Below are 8,625 nucleotides of genomic sequence, written 5' to 3'. Positions count from 1 at the left end.
CGGGCCGCGGAGGCGGGGACGGCGGAACGCCACGTGGCAGGCGCGGATTGGCGCGGAGGTGGCGGCGCGGGCTGTCCGGCGTGAAGTGGACGTGTCCGGCCGCGCAGATGTGCGGGGAACTAGGGTTAGGGTGCGAATGACCCGGGATTTTCGGGGAAGAGACATTTTTATAGGCAGAAGGAGCTAGGAGAGTCCAAATGAGGTGCAGTTTTCGGCCACGCGATCGTGATCGAACGCTCTAGATGATGGAGAAGGTTATGGTGGGTTTTGGGCCAACTTAGAGGGGTGTTGGGCTGCAACACACACAAGGCCTTTTCGGTCCCTCGGTTAACCGTTGGAGTATCAAACGAAGTCCAAATGATACGAAACTCGACAGACGATCTATAGTAAACCAAGGTCACTTGGCAAGTCTCGGTCCAATCCGGAAATGTTTAATCTCCACACACGAAAGAAATGTAGAAATGGCCACCGGAGGAGAACGGAGCGCCGGAATGCAAAATGGACAACGGGGAAAATGCTCGAATGCATGAGATGAACATGTATGCAAATGCAATGCACATGATGACATGATATGAGATGCATGACAACGATAACAACACACGGAGGCAAAAACCCGAACCCGAGAAAATAAAATAACTTAACGCCGGAAACGGCAAGAGTTGGATTACAAATTGGGAAAATCATATCCGGGGTGTTACACTCCGATACGTGACCTTTCCTGAAAAAGATGATGAATTGTAGTTGCAAAGTTGACTGAGAACACAGTTTGTTGGTTTTCAATACAGTTTATGCTTTATACTTCGATGTTGTGATGAATTGTTACTTATTCATGAGAAGTTTATGATAAAATGTGATAAAAAATTCTATGATAAAGTTTGTTGTTGTCATAATAATATACAAGATGCTTCTATCTCCGTATTTTGTTTTTATCGACACCTCTCTCTCTCTAAGCATGTGGACATGTTTTTTGATTTTGGTTTTCGCTTGAGGACAAGTGAGGTCTAAGCTTGCGGAGTTGATACGTCCATTTTGCATTGTGTTTACCTACTGTTATTTATAATGTTTTTATTCATAATAATATTTTTTGGAGTAACTCTAATTCCTTTTCTCTCATAATATGCAAGGTTCACACAAAGAGGGAGAATACCGGCACCTAGAATTCTAAACCTAAAAAGCTACATCAAGCTACCTATTCTGCACAACTCCAAATGAGCTGAAACTTCACGAAGAATTTTTATGGAATATATAAGAATTATTGGAGCAAATAAGTACCATAGGGGGCACACCAGGAGGGCACAACCCACCTGGGCGCGCCAGGGAGCCCATGCGTGCCCTGGTGGGTTGTGCCCTCCTCGGCCCGCCTCTGGTGCCCCTCTTCTGGTATATAAGTCATTTTGACCTAGAAAAAAATAAGGGGAGGACTTTCGGGATGAAGTGCCGCTGTCTCGAGGCGGAACTTGGGCAGGAGCACTTCTGCCCTTCGGCGGAGTGATTCTGCCGGGGGAACTTCCCTCCCGGAGGGAGAAATCATCATCATCATCATCATCATCATCATCACCAACAATTTACCATCTTGGGGATGGCAATCTCCATCAACATCTTCAACAACACCATCTCCTCTCAAACCCTAGTTCATCTCTTGTGTTCAATCTTTATACCGGAACCTTAGATTGGTGCTTGTGGGTGACTAGTAGTGTTGATTACATCTTGTAGTTGATTACTATATGTTTTATTTGGTGGAAGATTATATGAAGATTATATGTTTAGATCCATTATGCTATTTAATACCCCTCTGATCTTGAGCATGATTATCATTTGTGAGTAATTACTTTTGTTCTTGAGGTCACGGGAGAAATCTTCTTGCAAGTAATCATGTGAATTTGATATGTGTTCGATATTTTAATGGTATGTATGTTGTGATTCCCTTAGTGGTGTCATGTGAACGTCGACTACATGACACTTCACCATATTTGGGCCTAAGGGAATGCATTGTGGAGTAGTTATTAGATGATGGGTTGCGAGAGTGACAGAAGCTTAAACTCTAGTTTACGCGCTACTTCGTAAGCGACTAATTTGGATCCAAAAGTTTAATGCTATGGTTAGATTTTATCTTAACACAAATCAAACCAACATGATGAAAGTGACTAGATGAAATTCCCGTGTACCCTCAAGAACGCTTTGCTTATCATAAGAGACCGTTTTGGCCTGTCCTTTGCCTCAAAAGGATTGGGTTACCTTACTGCATTTTTGTTACCGTTACCACTACTTGCTCGTTACAAATTATCTTACTATCAAACTACTCGTTACTTATAATTTAAGTGCTTGTAGAAAATACCTTGTTGAAAACCCGCTTGTCATTTCCTTCTGCTCCTCGTTGGGTTTGACACTTTTACTTATCGAAAGGAGTACGATTGATCCCCTATACTTGTGGGTCATCAAGGTTACCCTTGACGAAATCACTTCCATAACGCATGATTTATCATTACGGAAGTGGACACTTTCGTGATAATAAATGGAGTATTGTCATGGTACACTTCCGCGGCATCACAAGTATGATTATATTGATTCTTTCATAAAATTGTCATGGATGTACATGTGTGAGAAAACATGACCTACTATGACAAACGCGTATCATCATGAAATATTTTTTTCTAATGTAAGGTGGAGATGATGCTTAGGGAACATGTGTGTACATCCTTTATCCTTTTATTCTTTCAGTTTTATAGGTACTTTCCAGCAGCAGTGTATCCTTCTCTTCTTTAAATTTTAGGTACTTTCCAGCATTCAACTTGCTAATAAAAAAACGTGTTAGCAATTGTTCCCAATAAACGAGGTGAGTGTTGAAACTTTGATAGACATGTTTCAAACTTCTAATTTCCAACAACATTAGTAACTCTAATACAAATAAGTTGTTCCAACATTAGTTTTGGTATAACAGAAAAATGATACAAAATATATCTGTTTCATTTTCATATTTTTGTTATTTCTTTATGTGTTAAAATCATTCCACCCACCCCCTCTCCCTCCTTCCCGGTCAACATGTGTGCACAAGAAGGCATCATGTCGGCATTGTCGGGCACGGGACTATGGCGCCCCCACACCATCAACGATGGTGGCGAAGAGAAGTTGCAACATGGATGGGTTGCTAGGGGCGTGTGAGGATTATTTCTCCCAATGCAACGTACTGCATCTTTGCTAGTTAAATAGTATAATAAGTCATACGTATGTTGAATTTTGGTTCTCATGTTATCAATCCAAAATTTTCATCCACCAATTTCCACAGCAACACATGAGTATCCTCTACTATTAAAAGAAATCATTGCATTTTAACAATTTTCACTGTATATTAAAAAATCAATGTGTATCTAAAAAATATCACAGTATATTAAAAAATTATATAGTATAGAAAACTATACAAAGGAAAAAGTGCAAAAGGAAAAGCCTAACTAAAAACAAAGGAAAACGCAATCCAAAGAAAAAAGAAATAAAAAAGAACAAAAAAAATAGCACAACAGAAAAATAGAAACAAAATGTCCAGTAAACAATGAGCGAGACGCAACGCACGAACCGCGGGTGTGGCCTCGCCTATTTTGACGCTAACGAACGTCCAATAGGATGAGAGCAGCTATGTCTCGCTTGTTTTGAGATGGTAGCTTTTCAAGCCTCAATGACACTATAGTGGGCTGGCCCAGTAGGAGCTAATTGCTTTGTTTTGCTCATTTATTTCTGTTCCTTTTTTGAATCATGTATATATTTTAAATTACTTTACTTAATTTTTAAAGGTTCAGCGCACATTAAAAAAAGATCATGAAATGTAAAAATTCTTGAGATTTTTTTTGAAATATTTGTATCATTAAAAGAAATAATTCATCACATGGAAAATATATTCATTTCTTTAAAAAATATGTTTGGATGTTTAAAAAATATATTCATACAATCTAATTTTTTCTGTAGTTTTGGGAAAAAATGTCCAACTATTACATAAAATTTAATAACATTTTTTTAAATAGATTCACAAATCGACATTTCAAAATATCTATGGCCTTTAACAAAAATGTTTAGAATCCATGTTTAAATTTTTTTACCATATAATTAAATTTATTTGTATTTTAAAAATCTTCAACTTGTATTTAAAAGTTTATTAACATATAATCAAAAAATGTTTAGCATGTCTGGAAAATGCTCAATGCGCATTTTAATAAAACCGGCTTGTATTTGGAAATAAATAAATACCAACGAAAACTGAAAGAAAAACGATGAAATCAGTAGAGAAAATACACATACCAAAGAAAAAAAAGGATAAAACAAAACATAGAAAAACAGAAAAGCATGCTAAAGGCTGTGAAACCGGCCTGTACCGATTTATAGAACCTTCCCAAAACAACTTTATTGGGCCGAGCCACTAAGACGGGCGCAAAGGCGAGACAATGCTACATCTTGTAGAGTGGCCATATTAGATGGGTAAGAAAAACACTTTCAGATATTGAGATGTCGATTTGTTCTTCATCGAAAAGGAAGAAGGTCAAGGGTATAACAGTCTTCCTTCGGGCTTTGCCTGCTGAAGTTCTAATAAAGAATTGAGAAAAGTATACTTTTCATCCCTTAATTCTTGGCGAAGTCTAGATTTGGTCCCTCAACTTCAAAACCGGACAACTTGCGCCCTTAACTACTGAAACCGGCCAAGATTCATCCCTGGTCATGGTTTTGACCGGTTTTGGTGCTGTCCCAACCCGGTTTTGACCGTGCCGACTCAAATTCGCATACCTTTTCCAAGTCCGTTTAATGTTTTCAAATTCGGGTATTTTTTTCAAATACGTGAACTTTTTAAAAATTTGTGTACTTTTTCCAAGTTCACATACTTTTTTTTAAATCCACGTACTTCTTTAAAGTGCCTATGGTTTTTTTAAATTCATGTAATTTTTAAAAATTGACATACTTATTCCTATTCACATATATTTTTTTAGGTTTGAAAATTTTATGTGAAATTGAAAACGTATGCGGATTTGAATATCTTTTACGCGAATTAGAAAAAATGTGTGGATTTGAAAATTTATGTCAACTTGAAACAAGTATGTGAATTTCAAACAAAGTTCATGGATTGGAAAGGAACACGGATTTAAAAAAAATACACGAACTTTAAAAAGTATGCGGATTTGAAACAAGTACGCGAATTTAAAAAATAGATGGATTTGAAAAAAAAAATACTTGGATTCGATAAAATTACACGAAGTTGAAAAAATACACTGATTTGAGAAAATTATGCAAATTAAAAAAATCATGGATTTGAAAAAGTACACAAATTTCAAAATAGTTCACAGATTTGAAAAAGGTATGTTTATTTTTGAAAAAATTGCACGACCTTGAAAAACTATGTGGATTTGAAAAGAGTATGTGAATTTTAAAAAGTTCACGGATATGAAAAAATTACGCGAATTTTAGTCGGCACCGGTCAAAACAGGGGTCAGTCAGCACCAAAACCGGTCAAAATCGAGACCAGGGACAAACCTTGTCCGGTTTCGTTAGTTGGAGGTGCAAGTTGTCCGGTTTTGGAGTTGAGGGACCAAATCTAAACTTCACCAAGAGTTGAGGGACGAAAAGTATACTTTTCTCTAAAGAATTCCTGCTCGCAAGATTGAAGCGGTATCATCGGTGCACCCCCGCGTCAACCAGCAACATAGCTTCCTACAACTCTTGATGGGTCTCCTTCCATAACTTTCCAATTACGACGATGTGTGCAAGAATTGAAAGACATGAAAATTCTTGCTTCATTTTTGACTCCTGTAGGTTAGGTTACTGATTTTCCTCCGACGAATCGGACAATGACTCTAAGTGAGGGACTCTATCAACTTCCAACTTAATGAGGAAGAAGCATCTTCATTTGCATATTCAATAGATAGGAAAAAAGATCTTGACCTGAAGCCTTCGACCAAAGGAAGGGAGACTGTTGAAATATATTGCCCACCTCCCTTCATCACTTCGGACTTTTGAATGAGTTGGCTGGAGCATGAATTCAATAGAGACTTGGTGAAGCCAGAGGTATTTGATGGGCGCGGCTTTCTCTCGCTTATAGTGAGCCAAAGCGTTCCGCTCGCCTATGCGCTATCTTAAATGGGCCAACCCATAATCACATAGGCACACATATATCCGTTGTTGTTCGCTTCTTCATTTTGTTTGTATTTTTGAAAAATATTATAAATACATATATTCTAAATACTCAAAGTTTTAAAAATGCTCACAACATATTTGAAAAATGTTAGTGCAATATAATTTCTTTCTTAGTGTAATTTAATAAAAAATGTAAAGTATATTAAAAACGTTTGTGACATTTAGGAATGTACACGTGTTTCAAAAAAATTACATTAAAAAATGCGCATGCATTACAAAAAGATGTTTGTGGCATTTTTAGAAATGTTTATACAATGTAAAAGAATGTCTGGACAGTTTAAAAAAATGTTTCATATAGTTTGAATATTTTTCAATGTGTACATATAATTTGTTTAACACATAATCAAAATATGTTAACATGCATTTAGAAAATACTAATCATGTATTTGAAAAATGTTGAACATGTATAAAAATATTTAATTGTATATAAAAATATACAATGTGTATAAAAATATAAATACATATATTTTATAAAATATGAATAATCCATTTAGAAAATATTAAACGAGCATATTTTTTCGTGAGAATATAAAAATATATTTCAAATGATAGTAAAGACTGGAGCATACGCATTCGCAAACTGGGCTGGCCCATGCCGCCTTGTCCCCTCGTCCTGCACGTCACCTCGTTCGCTCGATCGCGTTTTTTTTTCTGAACACAGTACAGACGCAAACGCTCATTCGATCGTGGTTGACTGGTCGACAATTGATTCGTCAACCATTGACTTTTGAAATAATAAGGGAACATTTAAAAATCCGAAAAAATCAAATATATATATAAAATTGTGAATTTAAAAATCCTCAAGAATTTTAAAAAGAAAGTTCACAAACTTTAAAAATTGTTCGCGAATTTAATTTTTTTATCGATTTTAATAAAGTTCATCAAATTTGGAAAAAGTTAATCGTTTTTGAAAAAATACATCGAAATCTAAAACATTTCATCAAATTTAAAAAAATGTCCACTGATTTTGAAAATTTTCACAAACTTAAAAAAAGTTCATGAATTTTAAAAATTTCGTGGAATTTGAAATAATATTAGGAAAATTTAAAAAAGTTCAAAAATTTGAAGAAAACTTCGCTGATTTTTAGGTAAGTTCATCGGTTTTGAAAAATGTTCATCGAATTAGAAGAAAGTTTATTGATTTTGAAAAAATGCTCACTAAATTTGAAAAAATGTTCATAAAATTCTATGATTTTTTTAAGTCAAAATAGGAAAAGGAAAAAGAAGAAGATAAAAAGAAATATGAAAAAGAAAAAGAAAATAATAAAGAAAAGGGAATAGAAAGAATAAAAAATGAATGAAAATGTTGTAGATAATCACATCGCTGCGATTGGTCTAGTTGGCTATCGTAGCTAGCTTGCACGAGAAGGTTGAGGGTTCAAAACTTGTCGGTTGTTCTTTTTGCACGAGTTTAAAACAGCAAAAAGAGAAAATGGGTTGTTTAGGATTTGAGTGTATGCGCCCGTTTAAAGCATATCAGCGTGCGCCTGTTTGTGTACAATGAAGTAATGGGCGCAAAGGGCGCCGTTTAGGATTTGCTTGTATGTTGGCGCAACGACTATGGGCCAGTCTTTTTGGTGGCTTCCAGAATAAGCTGCAATAAGCTACCCCTACCTAGCTTATTTTAGAAGCTCAACCAAACTTATTTTTTTAGAAGCCTAGTAGTTAAGATTTGACTAGTAGGCTTTTAAAAAGAAAATTTTGGTTGGGCTTCTAAAATAAGCTGGGTAGGGGGCAACTTATTCTGGAAGCCCAAAAAAGCTAGCAAAAGAACTACCCCTATATATTGCATTAAGTGAGTCCACAAGGTTCTCTCGTGTCGACGTGTACTGTGTCGGGCCGGCCCATTAAGCGCACGCAGATTAAAAAAACAGGAATGAATAGGGTGCCCTCCAGGATCAAACCCTGGTCTCCGGGGTTCTCACTAGTGTAGCTAACCACTCCGCCCACTTCGTGTTACTGGTTAGTAGTAGGATCGAGAACTTCTAGAGGCGACCGAGTCGGTCTTGTACATTTTTTTCCTTTTTTGTTTCCTTTTGTTTTATTTTTTCTGCTTCGTTTTTTCATTCTTTGTTCTTTCTTCTCAGATTTCTTTCATTCTTTTTGTTTTCTCTCTCTCAATTTTTTGTTTGGTTTTCTTTTTTCCTCTCCATTTTTCTTTTTCTTTTGTGTTTTCTTATGTTTGTTTTCGTTTTCACTCTATATTTTCGTACATGTCAAAAACAATTTTTTGTAACAAGTGATCAACGTTTTTTGTATACACATTCAATATTGTGCGAACGCGTGTCAACAAATTTCAAATACTTGTTCAATATTTTAGTAGTTATTCAATATTTTCCAAATACTTGTTCAACATTTTTACATACTTGTTCAACATTTTTTAAATTCTTGTTCAACATTTTTAAATACTTGTTCAACCTTTTTCATATACTTATTCAACATTTTTAGTACCTATTTAAC

The sequence above is a fragment of the Triticum aestivum genome, chromosome 4A (genome assembly GCF_018294505.1).
Source record: "Triticum aestivum cultivar Chinese Spring chromosome 4A, IWGSC CS RefSeq v2.1, whole genome shotgun sequence".
Lineage (NCBI taxonomy): Eukaryota > Viridiplantae > Streptophyta > Magnoliopsida > Poales > Poaceae > Triticum > Triticum aestivum.
This window is presented reverse-complemented; position numbering follows the sequence as displayed.